Raw genomic sequence first — 18643 nt, 5'->3', positions numbered from 1 at the left:
TTATGAATTTCTAGTCACTTGAAGAACAAGAACAATAATAGCAGTAACAACAATGTTAACGGTCGAAAATTCAAATGTTATAATTGTGGTAAGCGTGGATACTTCGAAAAATATTGCACATACTGTGAGCGTCAAAAGAAACTGTACACCTTAAAGTGTTATATTCCTAATATATTTTATAATTTGATTAAATATTTTATATTTTTTATTTAATATATTTTATTTTTTCTCATTTTATTATAAAAGAATAACGAAATTCTAACAACAACAAAAAATATACAACAAAAACAAAAAAATCTTCATATTTATAGCGTCAAAAGTAATTGTACATTACCTCTGTTTTAAAATAACAATGTTATTTAAAAAAGAATTAGGATTTTATTTGTTTGCCATTTGATTTTATAACAGCTTGCAGTCTTCCGGGCATCGATTCTACAAGATTTTTAGTAACTTCGGGGGAAATATTTTGCCATTCCTCCATTATCACCGATTTGATAGAATTCTTGCTTGTAATTTCCGTTTTTCTTATTTGCCGATCCAGATACTCCCACAAATGCTCGATGGGGTGATAGGGGAAGATGATCCCACTGTTTGGGAGTATGGTAAAGCAGTCATTCCTTTACTATTTTGGCAATGTGCTTGAGAACATTGTCTTGCTGACAGACCCGAGTTCTATCGACGCTCTGTGCCAAATTATCTTTTAAAATGTTAAGGTAATCTATTTTATTCATAGTTTTTTTTATATGAAATCCAAATTTCCTACACCATTGGCTGGCATACATCCCCACAACTTGACCGAACCACCGCCATGATTTACTGTGGACATTACATTTTGCTGGGCAAATTAAGACGAAAACCGTATACATCTGTAATCAGTCAACATCGACGTTGAGAGTTTTCTAAAAAGTAGGAAAATTAAACTAATATATTCTGAAACAAAGTGATATTTAGCGACGAGAGCAAATTTTAAATTTTTAGTAAAAAAAAACAGTTAAAATTTGGAGAAAAATAAACTCTGAATTTGCAATGCAAAATGTGATGTCCACAGTAAAGCATGGTGGTGGTTAGGTTATGGTGTGGGGTTGTATGGCAGCCAATGGTGAATGAAATTTGGTCTTCATAAAATACTCTATCAAAAAAACAGTTTATCTCAACATTTTAAAAGATAACTTGGCACAGAGCGTCGAATAATTGGGCTTGGATAGAACTCGGGTCTGTCAGCAAGACAACAATCCCAAGTACAATGCCAAAATGGTAAAGGAATGACTGCTTTACCATACTCCCAAGCAGTTGGATCATCTTCCCCTGTCACCCGATTAGGGTGATCGTCCCGGTTTTTAATAACCGGTTATAACCGGTTTTTTTGATAAGGTCGGTTTCGGTTTTTTTGAAAAGCTCACATTTCGAATATCGAAGAAACCGGGTTTTTCTCCTCGAATAGCCGGTTTTTTCTAAAAGTGTGTTGTTATGAGTTTTAGTGTATTAAAAACTTTAAAAAATATTCAAAATCCAAAAAAAAAAAAATAAAAAATTTAATACAAATACTATTTTAGAAGACTTTTTATATTTAGAAAATGTCACAAATGATCTGGTAAGCGTGAAAACTTACTCAATGCTTTGTTTTCTATATGTCCCACAAATACACCGAGTAAAAGATGAATTTCAATCTCTAGTTTTATAAAAACAAAAATAAAAATAAGTTTAAACTGTGTTTAAACTTATTCCTAAGAGATTATTTTACCTTCATCTTCGGGTCTAATTTGACCCAAATAGAAAATAGATTTTTTTTTAAAAAACCTAACGTAGTTGTTAACATTTGAAATTAAATTAAAGTTATAAAATATCAACCACTCATTTTTTTGAGAATATGCAATTTTAATTTTAAAATGGGTAAAATTTCACCGAAGACCTTATGAAAGATAAAAAAACAGTAGTTCAAGTTAATTGTGCATAACAAAAGACCTTAAGTCCAAACAAGTTTATAGATTTTTTTTTCAATTTGTTTTTCTAAAAACCTAACGTAGTTGTTGACATTTGAAATTTAATAAAATTCATAACATAAAATATCTACCACTCACTTTTAGAAAAAATTAAATATTAATTTCAAAATGGTCAAATTTGAACCGAACACTTTGTGAAGGATAAAAGAAGTAATCAAAATTGTTTTAATCACTATTATTTTAATAAATAAAACCTTTTTTCTCCTTATTTCTAGGCGTTTTAATATTTTTCCAAAAAAAAACGGTTAACCGGTTATTATAAAAAAACCGAAACCGGTTTATATTAAATTGTAGTTTTTCGAAGAAACCGAAAACCGGAAAAATGAGAAAAAATAAAATATATTAAATAAAAAATATTAAATGTTTAATCAAATTATAAAATATATTAGGAAAATATATTAGGAAAATACATTAAGGTGTACAGTTACTTATGACGCTCACAGTAGGTCTCCAAGACCCATTTTTTGGCCAAAACTCAAAACTTTTTTTCCTATATTTGTTGGAATATTGTAGAAAACACTTCAGATAAACAAAAAAAATAATTTACTTTTGCAAACTTCAATAAACAGTTATTCTATGAAGTGAGAAAGTTCAATGCTTTAAGTGCAGTGGTAAACTGAAACACGTGGTGTAATTTTTTGTTTTCTTTGAGTCACATGTGACACGAAAATAAAAAAAACTTTTTAAGTTATATGGATATTAATGACGATGGTATTTAAATTTATTGTCTGAATTTGTTTATATTCTCCGAATACCGTCAGTCAAATTTTCAACTTTCAATCGAGGCTGCTATACGTTGGCACAACCGATATGCCCACCTTAATTTCAAGAGTATGGGTGATTTAATTAATGAGAATGCGGTAAGTGCACTGTGGTTCCAAATCAAAATCTAGGTGGACAAAATTATTTGGCGCTCTTTTTTTATAGAATTGGTGACTCGGATTCCAAAAAAAAATGTTTAAAAAATCAATATAAACTTTTTTCAAGTTACAGTCTAGATATATAAAAATCATTAATAAAAAAATTTAAAAAAACGTTTTCATGTGTTTCTAAATTATATTTCTAAAAATTCCATTCCATAAAAATGAATAAAAAAGCATTTCGGCGGGTACTGGCGGCTCCAATTTTTTTACAAAGACATTCCCCAGAAGTTTCTTTAAATGATGTTTATACTCATTGGACGGGCTTCGACGGTCTTTTTTTTTGGCAAGCTATATAATATTCTTAGAAAAAAAATATCAGTATATTTGAGACCCAAGTTTAAAGGACTATAACAGGAAAATGGAGTGGCCCATAAATATAAGATATGCACTTAATAAAAGCCGATATCAATGTTTTTCTATGTTTTGAAGTATGAATTTCTATATGTTAAAACAATTGAGATATATGTAATTTAGTAAAGCAGTAAAATATTAAAAAAAAATAACGAAAATATGATTCAAACATTTTTGAACTTCTGGCGCTTCTGTCGAGAAAACGAAATGTGCAATTGAAAAACCCGTTTGTATTAGAGGAGACCAGATTGTCAGCTTCCGAAAAAACTTCGTTTTGCCAAATTCTGAAGATACCGATTTTTATAATTTTGTTAACCTAGATTTTGATTTGGATCCACAGTGGACCTAATTCATACCGAAGTTTGTGGTCCTATGAATGAACCATCGCTTGCTGGCTCCCGGTATTTCGTCACTATTATTTACGATAACTCCAGACATGTATTTGTATATTTTATGAAGAACAAAAGTGAGGTTTTAAATCTGTTTCTAGACCAGCATCTACACCCCTTGATCCTGGTTTTTAGATTGCCTGTAATGAAGAAAACTGTGAACATATAGATGTTAAATGGTATCAGTCATTGATTGGAACTTTAATGTATTTGGCGATAAGTACGAGACCAGACATTCTACACCCAGTTTGTAAGCTGGCACAGAGAAATCAAAATCCACATGTAGAGCATGAAAATGCAGCCAAGCACGTTTTGAGGTATCTAAGAACTACCAAGACTTCAATATTCTAAGACTAATAAACCCCCAGTTGGTTTTGTCGATGCTGATTGGGCCAGTTGCACGGAAGATCGAAAATCTACACCGGATTTACATTTTTCTTAGCAGGATGTTGTTTCAGTTGGGAGAGTAAGAAACAATCCAATATTTCACTCAGTAGCACTGAGGCTGAGTTCGTGGCTTTGTCAACAGCAGCTAAGGAGGCAATATATTTGAATATATTGAGCTTTTCCCCAAAATGCAACTCGCATATATCCTTAAGTTTCTTTTGTTTTCTGTTGTCTATGTAGTTAAGTTTAAACGTTACTTTGTGTTGAATTCTTTTATAATTTATTCTTAACAAAACTTTTGAATCGACCATTATATTTATATACTTACCATTTACACGTAGTATATTATTTTTTTTTAATCAGTTTCTTCAGTCCCAGATTAATGACAAAAAATTTATAAATCTAAAATAAAAAAATAAAAAAAAGTCTTAAAAACAGTTTTATTGATACAAACTCTGCTTTAATAATCACTATATATCAATTATATTTTGATCCATAGGATTAATATCGGATTATATGAACGATTTTTTTTTAACGTGCGAATTGCACATTATTGGAATTATTTGCCTTTAGATCCTAGAGTTTTCTACCATTTGTCTTACTAGTGAACTTACATTATGTGGAATAAACTTACTTGTTGTTCACTCTTTTATTAATGCAGGGACTAATTTTAATGTTATTACTTTTTCGTTTTTCTTGGTTGGGAACCAATATTATATTCCTTCGGTTTACCCATTCATAATTAATGAGTATTTAGTAGGGTATTCATTCGACTAATGATCGTTCGATTAATCGAATAATTTCTTACGAATAATTATTCGGACATTTTAAAAGTGGCCATTTTCGAATAACGAATAATTCGAACAATTTTATGTAGAATAATCGAATAAAACGAATAAATGTTCATATATTTTTAAATTTATTAAATTGCTTAAAATTTTTCATAATTCCAAATTTAAATATGTAATAATGACTCACAAAAATTGTATTGTTTCTCAAATTCGACAAAGGGACTTTCGATCACTGTAGATGAGTGTTCCGATAGCTCCTTCTATATATGTATAAATATTACAGCAAGAAGTTACAATTTTAAAAACAAATCTTGTTTAACAAATTATGTTTAAATATTAAAAAGTTTAAATTCATTGCGAGCATACAAAATGTAGTTTTAAAAATGATTTTCTTTTAGAAATATTAGTTATATTAAGTAAATATAACGGTAATTTATTGAAAATTGTTGGTAATATAACGGCTAAGTTGTTTTTGCCATAATTGTTTCTGTTGCAAGCGATAGTTTCTTAATGACGTTCAATCTCAAATTGCCAATTCAGCTTACATGCGATGACAGCTCTAAAGGAATATCGTGTGTTCTTACTCACATAATCGGTGATGATGAAAGACCAATCGCCTTTGCATCCAGAATTATAATGTATTGAAACTTGTGTATTTAATTATCAAGATACAACAGTTTTGTAATTGTTTATAGTTACTCTGACTCAAACAATTGTCCATACCCCATACAGCTGAAAATATATTTGATTATAATTCAAAAAATACTTACCCGATTCGAATAAAGTAAATGGTTTTTCAAGAATGGTGGAATATTGGTTCATAAACTACAGAAAAACTGGCTTTATCGATGAAACACTTAAGACACTAAACGACGCCATATTCAATATTTAGGACATCATACATCATTATAATATGCATTTCATAAATAGATATGTAAATTTATTTATAGGGTACGGACATTTTTTTGAGTTAATATTTTGAACTATTTTAAATTTTTTGTTAAAAATAAATGTGAATCTTTTTTATTTTACTTATAATTGGCAATTTTTATAATCACTTGTTGGACTTTTAAAAAGCATTAACTTTATTCGAATCGGGTTAGTATTTTTTGAATTATAATCAAATATATTTTCAGCAGTACCTGGTATCAAACATTTTCAAATTTTTTCATTGGAAATATTTGATGTAAAGTTAGCTTTTCAAAAAGTATAAATTCCTTATACATCTTAGAAAATTTTTAAATAATTTAAAAAAAATTTACTTTTTCCCAAAAAACTAGTGAAAATCGCTTTTGGAAACATTGACTTACGATAAAATCTTACCTCCTATATTTTTGAAGTTTTGATATTCGCTTACGATAATTTGGCGCTTATGGTTATACATTATATTATTCACACGCTGTATAACCATACCATTTAAATGAATGTCAAAGTTAGATTCATGAATATTACCAAAAGTAAAGTATTTCGTCATCGATATGTTAATAGTAAAACCATTTCGATCCATCCATGACGATATATTAATTAAGCAAACCTTTTGTTTGTGTTTCCAAAACATATAGAAATTGTCTGTCGTTTCTCAAAATAAAATCATCCGCAAAAACAAAAAGTTAACATATTTGCAAATCTTCAACTACATTTATCAAATCGTCAAGATAATAACTTTTTAATGAAACATTTTTAAATTTAATGCAAATAGGTCTCAATTCCTGGATAGAATCTCCTGATCCAGATTTGGGTATTGGGAAATCCGAACAAAGAATGCATTCATTTGAACAAAAAAAAAATGAAAAATGAAAAATGAAATTTTGAAAAAAGTCAACAAAATTTCTGATTTTGCAAAAAAAAAAAATCAAAAATTGTATGTTTTGAGTTACAAGACATTTATTTTGTTAGATATCCAAATCGCATCCCACTAAACGACCAAAAAAGTCTTCAAGGAAAAGATCTAAGTTTACTTTTGATATAAAAAGGGCCCATTTAAAAAAAATCAATAAAAGATTGACACATTTTGCTAATAAAAAACACCTGTTTGGCTAAAATGTAAAATTTTTACCCTCTCTAACATAGAGGGGGTAAAACCCTCCACATATTCAACTGTCCAGCCAACACTTCTTCACTACATCCAGTGTTTTTATGGACCGACCCAGTAGAAGTAGAACAATTTCTTGGACTTGATCTTCTTGAAGAACCCCCAGATTAAATATTGTAAAACAAACTTTGACAGCTCTAGTCAACATATAGAAACACAAATTTCATCTGGTTTTTGTAAATGTTGTAAAATCGATCCCACCTTGTAATGATTTCGTTTAATATTAATATGAAAACTCTGTTTCATAAATAAATGTTAATGCTTTGCTTTAACCCTTTCGTATTTTCTTTATTTTCAATGCAATTTCTTATCTAAATAACCCCTAAACCATGTTTAAGAATTCATTATAATATGGAATAAAATATTTGTTATTTAGTATTTTAGCGTCTAAACATGAACATTAGCAGAATCGCAATTGATAATCAAAATATTAACTTAGATTAAAGTGGCGTTGAAGGCGATGGCGAATGTAAATTTGAAACGGTCGTCGGATATTGAGGATAACATTTATAATGCTTACGTTGAAATAGACAAAGGCCATGATCTTAAAATATACAGTGGCGGCCAGCTATTTAGGGTCAAATATATGCATTTTTCTATCGACTGAATTTTAGGTGCGATAGTGTCAAAATAAAGGATAAGAAATTTAGTATTAATATTTTTAGTTGCTAAAAAAAATTTGGGAAATATTTGAAAAATGAATTGAGAATCACATGGAATTTAGCAAACAATTAGCTGGCCACCACTGTATATGTGAGGAGCCGCAGAACAAAAGGTACTTTTTCGCATCTTATCAAAAATTGGTTTTTTGGTATTTTTATAATATTTGGGTTGAAATCTTCTAGAAACAATCAAGTCAGCAACATTTTTTTAATTTTTTTACTAAGTAAATGGGTTCTAAAAAAATTTGTACTTGATAAAACGTACAACACTAGTATAAAACGAAAAAAAAATATTTAATTTCAATGTGTAATTTGTTTATATATTGGATCAGGATTAAAAACATTAATTTAAAATATTATCGTTAAAAAAAACTTATAAAAAACATACTTTTTAATTTTGTTTTTAACAAAACGTACTTTTTTTCTTTATATTTTAAAAAAAGGTTCTTTTTCCGATATTAAAATGGTTATATATCAAACATCCTTAACATTTAATGTGGTGACTTATGACAGTTAGATGTATCTATTGATAAGTAAGAAACTTGTTACCATTTCCAGGTAATTTTCCCAAAAATTTTAAATGTGCGAAAAAGTACCTTTTGTTCTGCGGCTCCTCATGTGATGTTATTCGTCTTATACATGATGTTAAACATTGTTGGACATCATTGTCTAACATGGTAATACATTTTTTGCGTATTTATAAATGCGTCAATCATGCACTGTCTGACTTCAAATTAGCCACTTTGGACAGATTTGTGTAATTCCCTAAGATCAATTGATTAAGCAAAGATTCGGCAACGTTGATAGATACAATTTGTTATAAATAATTTAGAAAAAGTGAATAATACATTTACTAAAGAATTAGTTACTCATTTTAAAATCCGAATTAATATATGTTGTACTTGAATTCAGGATCATGTCCAACTAGCTCAAATTTTTTAAAGTATAGCTACAAAACGGAAACTAAAGAGTTTGCTAGTCAATTGTTTTGTAGATTTTTCGGTAGGTAATCTGATTAGAATATTTCTGGTGACAATTTAATGATGGACTTTGTTTTCGAATGTATTTTTTTTAATATTATCAATACTTGAATTGTTAACTTTAAAGTTATTTTTTGTTTTTTCTTTAACAATAAAATATTAAAAAACCTACATTAAAACTTCATTGATTATTTTTTAAAAAAAAAATAATTATCATTAATTGCACTCTGAAATTTGAATCTGAATTTAAACTTATATTATATACTATTAGAGTGAGCTGAGTGGTTGTTACATCTATATTGCTAATTGTCATTCTTTTTTCTTTATCTTTATTGTTAGATAGATGATTTGATAGGGACCCAATCATGAATTTAATTCAATTTTAAAAAATTGTAATTTGCATAATATAGGGAAATTCTATATCATTTTGTTAATGGTAACTGTTCATTATCTAAAATGAATTTGGTTGTTATATTTTGTTTAACTGCATTTTGAATGTTCATTTATATGCATGTAAATAGTAGGGTTCTTTGTGCTGATTCCTGTTAATCTCAGCTTTAAATTTGGAATGACCGGATAAATAACATTGCTGATTCATACTGTGCTCTATGGGCAAGATGGTATGTATTGATTTGTAACCTGGCTTGGTGAGACCGTACGTTGTATATAGCTTTAATACATAATGCTTTTGATTTGTTCTATGATTGGCCATATCAAAGTCTGGGGTAATTATTCATATTATTCTTTGCTGAAAATTTTATATATTTTTTGTTGTCAGTTTATCGGGTTGTTATGTGGTGGTAGCCCAATTACATTTGAGAGCCGGTTAACAATGTTTTGGTTTGTATATGTTTTCTGGGTTGAATTTTATGCGATGTTCACTGTTCTGATAATAGCATGTGATATAGATCTAAATTCATTGATGCTATTGCAGCAGTTTTCTTCCTTATTTGATAATTGTTTAGCAACTTCCAATATGATGTAAGAGTGGATTTGGTTGTGTTGAGTGAATGTATTGTAGATTGCAAGTAGTTGGTTATGTCATTGTAATGAACTTGTGACTTGAATTTTCATTGACTCAAATATTTTCTTTATATTTATAAAGACAGATAACATTTCATTGATAACTATTGCACATAAGAGTTTTTATCGTATGGTTTATGGAAATTTCATTAATGTTTTTTTAAACTCAGATTGATTATAGAGAGGGAATGGTCTTGATCATCAGGACTGGCACTCTTAATAATGTCATTCCCATCTGCTATCTTATTCTTAAGTTTTTGACGGTCTAATCTTAATATTGTTCTTTTCTTTGTTCATAGTCATGTGTCATTTGCTTTGTTTTCTTGTAATTTATTCAGCTTGTTTTCTTTTCCGTCAGGTTGTCTTTCAGTTATTTTGCTCCTAATATGTTGATATATTCTGAAGATATTAACTCTGATTTGGCAATGATAAAGTTTTGGTTATCATTGATCCTCTTATGCTTTTTGACTACTATCAATCGTGGTTCTTTATGGGGTAATTGATGTAAGCATTGTTAATGGATTTTTTATTATTATCATATGATTTTCTGCATTCTTAGTCATTGTCATGTTAATTTGTTTCCATTCCGTTGTTGTGGATTTTATGAGACTGTCTTGACTGTGTTATGTTTGTGAATTCATGAAGTGTTGTTTAGAGTTAAGGGTGGATTAGCCGACTGTAATGTAATGTAACCTTAACGGAACGGAACAGCTGATCGTTTCTATTGTGTGTAAAGTAGATTTTAAAAGTCTTGTATAAAAAATACTTATGCTCAGAACGCTTAACAATATTTTCAATGTTCTAAAAATGTTTTAAATATTTCAATAATATAAATACTAGGGTATTCAAACGATTAACCGTTAATCGGTTAACCGATTAATTTTTGTCGGTTAACTGTTCGAATAATTCAAAAATGCCGATTTTCAAATAACAAATAAACCGATTAATTTGTGTCGGTTAACCGATTAACCGAAATTTCTTATTTTTGCAGTTTAACATATTTTTTTTTGATTTATTTTTCCGTTTTAATTTAAATGCAAATGTCAAAGTAAAATTTCATATTTTTTCGAACATCCAAGAAACATCTTTAGTGAGTATAACAACTGACATATTTAATTTGCATGTATTTGACGGATGAGAACATGATAATAGACGAAACTGGAACACTACTGAAACGAGTCTTTTACCAGAACTTTTACGAAATTAGTAAAAGTATTAAAAATCTAAAAAAATTCAAAAAGAACTCCAATGGTGAAATCAATTTTCTGAAGACCCCAGATATCTTCGGGATCCAAATCTTCAATAATTCTGTCAGACATGCTTTCAAGAAGTTTCCTATTTAAAATCAGCAAAATCGGTCCACAAATGGCTGAGATATGAGGAAAAAATTAGGACAACCTCGATTTTTGACATATATCTGGATTACTAAGTCATTAATATAGACAATATGGATATCTAATGATAGATATCCCAAAGACCTTTGCAACGACGGATATAAGACCATAGTAAGTTGGACCTACAATGGGTCAAAATCGGTAAAAAATATTTTTTAACCCGAATTTTTTTTTCGCCAAAAAATTTAAAAACAAAATTTTTTTTTTAAAATTTTAGAAAAAATTAAAAAAACGACGACCAAATTTTACTTCAAAATACAAATTTTAAATATTTTTAGGTAAACAAAATTTTTTTTTCCAAAGTCGTTTTTTTAATTTTTTTTAAATTAATAAGATTCGGCACAGCCGAGTATAGCTCTTTTACTTGTTTTCTATGTTTTTGTTCATTTTATTAATAAAATACTTAAATAAGAACACAAAATCCACAGTTTTATTATCAGTTTTAAATCTAAATAGAAATTATTCGGTTAATCGAATAATTTAAAATTAACCGATTATTAGCCGATTAAATCTATACCCCGATTAATTATTTGCTCGATTAACCGATTAAACCAGAAACCCGATTAATTGAATACCCTAATAAATACATAAATAAAAAACAAAATGTAAGAACAGATAAGCTCACTGTTTATTGTTGATTTTTTGTTTAAGCTTCGATATTTTTACAAATAAAGCTTGAGTGTCTGTAATTCTCATTCACTCTATAGTTTGATTTGTATATCTTTAGTTTTTCTAAAGCCTTTTGGGAAAAGGTTTCCTGATGATCTGGCCTAAGCAACTAGTGAAATGCGCATAGTCTACGTTTACAATGCAGAAATTGAAAGGTAGACAGACGAAGTTTGAAGGCGAGGTGTTGAAGAGGTACAGTGTGTATTAAAAAGGTTTAGGTTAGTTCAAAATAAAATGAGAAAAATGTCTGCGTTTCAATTTCTGCATTGGAACTAGTATATCCCACAACAATAAATTTCATTCCCACAACAGCCATTTCTACACACCGGAATGACGCGAGTTCACTCGGCCAAGGGCTGTCAACTCAGCAATCACTGCTGCTACAACAACAATAAATGTCAGTGAATTTATCAATAATTGGAAAATTTAGCACAATTCTTACTAAAAACTAAATTTTTTTATTGTTATGGTAATATTTAAGGTAGGGTCACACAAAACAAATATTTGACGAAAAAGACGTAACCACTAAATAAAATACATTTGAATTCTTTTATTTATTTCAAAAACTTATTTTACTTAGGATGATTCAAAACAAAAAATTTAGTTTTATTTTATTCCATGCTGTTTGATCTTACAAAACACTTGTAAGAGTGAACACGTCAAATAAATTTGTGCTAAAAAAAAGTGGTTACGCTTTTTTGAGCAAATATTTGCCGTGTGTGACCCTACCTTTACTTATTATACAAATTAGTTCACACAAGCATTTATAAAATGTATACTAATAATAGTCGAAAGTAATAAGTTTGAAAATATTAAATTAATATTTTGTATAGACAAATTAAATTAACAAATTAGGGCCATTATTACAACTTGCCTTTATGTTCGAAATAGTGAAAGGTGAAACTTTAAGCAATAGAAAAAGGTACCCTTAAAGTTAACTATTACTATTACGAACATAAAGGCAAGTTGTAATAATGGCCCTTAGTATAAAGTACAATACAATATTAATTAATTTTTAAATTATCCCACCTTTAATAAATAAAGTCTGTATGACAAGGTAATAAATAATATTTATAATTGTCTCCTAATGGGTTAATGTAAACATATATGAAGTCACTTCGAAGCACTTCACAATGATGATGAATACATTATGTGTAAAAAAATACGGTTTATATGTAAGTACTATTACCAAAAAAGTTTAATAATTTTTTTTTAAAATCGCAGAGAAAACTTATAAAATCGCTTGAACAGTATTTAAAGCAATTGTGTTGATAACACTTTCAAACAGCTGTTTAAATTTGTTTGTTTATGTCAAAAACATATGACACGTTTTTAATGTTCTATAATCGCACTAAAGTGTTACGTTAAGTCAACATTACGGTTACATTACATCAACGGTCGGCTAACCCAGCCTTTACATTTAGTGTTTGATTTACGTGTTGCACTAGTGCAATTGGTTGAGGCGCCAAAATAGTATATATGTTTGAAGTTTTATTTGCGGATAGTGTGTAGACATTGATTTGTGGACTGTGATAAGTACCTTTCCGGTGAATTTATCATTCTCTCATGAACTTATTCGAACTTATTTTGATTATTGTTTGAATCACTTATGATATTAGGATTTGAGTATTGGAATTGATTATTAGATATTCACCCTTTTGATGACATTGTTTGTCATATAGGTTGGTCCCTCTACTGTTTATATCTCTGAAGGTGGTATCAACTAATAGACATTCAGTGACTAATATTTATATATAAATATATTTGGCCCTTATAGTTTCTAGGTTGTACTGAGTACCTTGCTTCCTCCTTTATTTGGTTGATTATTTCTGTTAGACATACATATACTTATCAAATTTCTTTTTTCCTAGTGGAAACTAGTTTTTCTTATCAAGTTGCTAATTAACTGACATCAATTAAAGAATCATTATCTAATAATGATGTTGTATAATGTAATATGTTTTAGTTTAAGTTTTGACTTTGTTCAATTTTATTTATAATATTTATTTAATGTATATCATAATTATTTAATTTATTTTATGTTTAAATTTTTTAATGTAAACTATATAACCGGTTATGGCCAATAGGCTAGGTTGTTGAAAATAAATAATAATAATAATTCGATTAATTTTAAACGTGTGATCGAATTATTTGAACAAGCTAAAATCTCTTATTCGAATTATTCGTTTTATTCGAACAAGAGATAAATCGAATAATTTGAATACCCTAGTAGATTATCTATATAAATGAAATGACATTTGTATGGGGGCTATATTTCAATAGGCTTCGTCCTTGTGCCGAAAAAAAGTGGATGTACCAAATTTGATCACCTTAAAGTATGTATTTCGATATAAGTCGATCGATATACTTTGAAGTGTGAGGTTTCAAACCCCATTAGACTAAAATAACAATTCTGTATTTCCATTCATATATAATATAATTACATTATTTTGTAAAATAAACCTCTATGCTGTAATTATACTATTTCTTTATTTCAAACTTAAGCATCACAACTAGGGTTTGCGGTCCGGGAATTCCCGCCCGGAAAATCCCAGGATTTCCCGTAAAATTATTGTCGGGAATTCCCAGGAAATATAAAATTAATTAAAAATACTTTAATATGTATATTTAAATATAACATCTCTGTTTGATAAATGCCTTGTTCCAAATATTAGTGGAGGTTTTTAACCGCTTTAAGGATACAGTAGAAGCATTAAACCGAAATGAAACCATTTTTCTGATAGGTGATGCTATAATTATTCTACGATTTCTCAAAAATGTATGGACTGCAAATGTATGAACACCTATTTGACCATAATGTCCCCTCATATGTGATGAGTTTTCCGAAATACAAATGGAGCCAAATTTTATAAACCAATTAGAATATTCAATCAATATTGAAAAGGAAAACCCTAAATATTTAAAATCAAATGTTAAAAGTTTTATGCGGGAATTCGATTTATTTGAAGCAAGTAGCAATCGGAGAAAAATGTTGATTGTCTTTATAATGCTTTACTAACTAAAGCCAACACCTTTTTAAAGCAAAAGAGTGTTTATACCCTTCACCTTCTTGAGAAGGGTATATACAAGTTTGTCATTCCGTTTGTAATTTCCAAAATATAATTTTCTGACCCTATAAAGTATATATATTCTGGATCCTTATAGATAGCGGAGTCGATTAAGACATGTCCGTCTGTCTGTCTGTTGAAATCAATTTTCTGAAGACCCCAGATAACTTCGGGAACCAAATCTTCAATAATTCTTTCAGACATGCTTTCGAGAAGTTTGCAATTTAAAATCAGCAAAATCCGTCCATAAATAACGGAGATAAAAAAAGACAATTTATTGCATGCTTTGACAAAAAAGCAACAAAACGTATGTATGTTTGGATGTGTGTCGGTTTCACTGCTTTGCGTATTTTGTTTTTGTTCTTTTTTTTTTGACAAAAAAAGCAACAATGCGAATGTTTGGATGAGTGTGTTTCATTGCTTTGCGTATTTTGTTTTTTTTTGCTGTTTTGTTTAGTTTGGCGTTGTTGTTGTTTTTTATACAACAAAACGTATGTTTGGATGTGTGTTGGTTTCATTGATTTGCGTATTTTGTTTTTTTGGTGTTTTTTTCGTTTGTAACTTCTGACAAAAAACAATACCTACAGTTACGAACAAGAAAATAGTAGTACCACTAAGAAATTTTTTTGAAACGGCGTACGTCTTTAAAAATTTTAAAGGCTGTAAATTTTTTTTGATGTAATCTTTTTTTAAAAATAATGATAATTTCAGAATTAACGAATGCAATCCATTTAATCTGTCAAGCAAATAAAAACCGAATGAAATTTAGAAGTTATTGATATGACAGTAAGGAGATGATTTCTAAATACAAACTTCACAGAACGAAGTCCAAGGAAAAAGCCACTATTAACAAAAATACATAGTGGTACTTGTTTGGAGTACGCTGAATGCCGACTGGTTTACAAGTAAATATCGCAATATTTTGTGAACTGGAGGGTCTAAACTGGTTTTATTTGGAAGTTCAGGCTGTAGTTAATATATTCGACGTCCACTCTCTTTTGTATGTCACACACAGTACAATGTGAAAAAAGTTTAAATATTTCAAAATTTCGTGATACTGCTGTTATCTTGTTCGCAAATGTATGTTTGGATGTGTGTTGGTTTCATTGCTTTGCGTATTTTGTTTTTTGGTGTTTTGTTTCGTTTGTAACATCTACAATTTTTAAAAGAGTTCTTGATATATTTAGGATGCTGTACGCTGAATGTGGGCAATATATGTACATACATACATATATACTAATTATTATAAAAAATAATAATGCATCCACAACAAAGGTGAAGGGTATATAAAATTCGGCATAGCACTCTTACTTGTTTTATTTTTTTTTTTATTTATTTATTTTCAACAACCTTGCCTTATTGGTCATAACCAGTTATAAATTTCTACTTAAGAGTTTTCTCGTTGAATGACTTATTGAATGAATTAGTTATTTTGATAAATCAATTTAAAAAAAAAAATATTTCTATGACGGACATATATGTAACATTATTTTTATTATATAATAATAAAAGAGCAGTTTAGCAGAAACCAAAAACAAAATACATTAGAACTACTTTTTTACTTCTTTACTCTTTTTAAAAGTATATTTTTGTTTTGGAAATGAATTTTTTTTTAAAAATTGTATATCTATATGTATATATAAAAATGAAATGGTCCATGTATGTAATGGCATCACGTGAGGACGGCTGGAGCAATTTCGCTCAGGAGGGTTTGTAAAAAAAAATATTCAAAAATTCCGGATATAACTCGGGAATTTTTTTTTTAGTCCAGTCAACTGTAATAAAAAAAGCTCCCTAAAGTATGCATTACAAATTTAGATATTTTATTTGCAAATAAATAAGAACAGACAGGAGTATGTGGGTTCGAGAAACTTGAAGAACTAACATTAGTATATGCTACCGGGCGAAGCATATACTAAAAACTACTAGTTCTCTAGTAGTTTTATATAAAAAAAAAATATAACAGAAAAATAAAGAATCTAAAACGTGCATTACAAATCCCATTAACATCGAATTATAAATGTACGCTCACAATTTATAAAATTTTGTGACACTTAATTACTTTTTTAATCTATTACATCATGAATACTGCTAATATTTAATTTTATAGTAACAAGTGATCTCCAAATATTTTAAAAATCTTTTATTTGGTTTTATGTGAGTACAATGAATAGTAATGTATTGCTTTTCTTTTAATAAATTTAATAAAATTACACAATTTTATAAAATAATTTTCTTTCTTAATTATTTTTCTAGTTGAAAAAACATTCCCGGGAATCCCGGGAAATGATATTTTTCATTCCCGTTTCCAGGGAAATAAAATTATCCGGGAAACCCAAACCCTAATCATAACATAAAATAAACACACCGTTGAAATTCATACAAAGGTACACACAAGAATAAAAATCATATATAAAAACAAAAATAGTTCGAATAACTCGGATAATTCGTGAAACATTTCATACAAACATTCTTTGATAGATGGACATTGCAAAAACATATACACGGCAGGTCATAGTAGCCATGTACACATATATTTTAGCATTCTCCATTGTACGATCATATACAAAACAAACTAATATTCGTATCACTTTCGATCCGCACAATTCTAACACTCTTTTCAATTTGTATATGCTACAGAGTAGGATATAAGCGAAAGAAATTTACAGTTTTGTCGGGTACATTGAAGCATGTGCTTTAGTGAAGACGAAAAAATTAATGTGGTTGTGCAGCTCTTTAGTATGTATTAAAGATTGCAAATATTTTACATTAAGGAGACAAATGTACCATTTAGTGTAAAATATAATAAATATCTAGGCTGCTTAAACTGTTTCTGTCATCTGTCTTGATTCAGACAAGGAACATTTTGTATTTTGATCCAGTTTACAAACGGCTATCACTAAAACAAACACAAATTTATTACAAAAAATTTCCATTAAATTAAAGAAATACTCTTTGTTAGGATTATCGACACTTTTTTTAACCATTCATTAGCACACTTGAAAAATAGAAATCAACAAACATATATTAAAAATTCCCTGGATTATCTTCCGAAAATAAACATTTACAATTTATACACTCATAAATGTTATTTCAAAAATTATTAAATTTCATGGTTTAAATTAATTATATGATGAAAAAATTGGAGAAAAAGCATTTGATATCAAGTGATTGTAATTAATACTCAAATTGTTTACCATTACCATATGGAAGAAAGTAATTTCAAGATTATGTCAACAATTAGATACAAAAAAAAAAAACTAAAAATTTCACTTCTCACAACTGTTCGTATATTTTTACAATTTTTGTTGTTGTTTATTTTGTTACTTAAAACAAGCGTCCACTAAAAATTCATGTATAATCTCTATAATACTGAGCCGAATGACGTTTGCAAATTTAATCAAAAAGAAAAAAAAGTATTTATGTATTCTTTTGTTTTAATGCATACAGCAGTATAAGCGTATCTCTTGTTTATATTTTCATAATATACGAGTAATTTTGTAGCAAATTTTCACTATTGTTGAAACTTTATGTGATTTTACCTTATTTTATTAATTAGCCCGTACTTTTTTTATTATTATACACATATTAATTTATTGTTTAACTATTATTGTTTACGAGTCTTAAACCTTAATAAAAAAAACACGAAATCTGGCCAACAACTAAAGATATTTAGCTGACGACAAAACATCGTAGTCATTAATAATAAATTGACGGCGTCACGAATATACGAAAAGTTTGGTTTAGCAGGAAATAAAACCAAGGCACAGTTGCCAGATTTTTGAACTATATATATCGTCTAGACGATTCTACAATTTGTTCACACACCGAATAAATAATTTCATGTCCGTATGTTAATTTATCTCGAGAGGATTATCCTTGTCTGATATACTTTAAAAAATTTAAATTTTGAG

The 18643-nt window shown here is 28.6% G+C and overlaps 1 protein-coding gene across 1 annotated transcript in view; it reads right to left on the bottom strand.

Annotated features, from left to right (window-relative positions):
• 4E-T (eIF4E-Transporter) overlaps positions 1-18411 on the bottom strand; it is a 109327-nt gene extending 90916 nt beyond the window's left edge. The window contains exons 1-2 of the mRNA XM_065514698.1: positions 18272-18411; positions 4379-4452 (exon numbers count right to left, since the gene is read on the bottom strand). The gene's annotated coding sequence lies outside the window, so the exon portion shown is untranslated. The remainder of the gene's footprint in view (positions 1-4378; positions 4453-18271) is intronic.
• Between the last annotated feature and the right edge of the window lie 232 nt (positions 18412-18643).

This window comes from Calliphora vicina, chromosome X, assembly GCF_958450345.1.
Source record: "Calliphora vicina chromosome X, idCalVici1.1, whole genome shotgun sequence".
In the NCBI taxonomy this organism is placed as follows: Eukaryota; Metazoa; Arthropoda; class Insecta; order Diptera; family Calliphoridae; genus Calliphora; species Calliphora vicina.
This window is presented reverse-complemented; position numbering and strand designations above follow the sequence as displayed.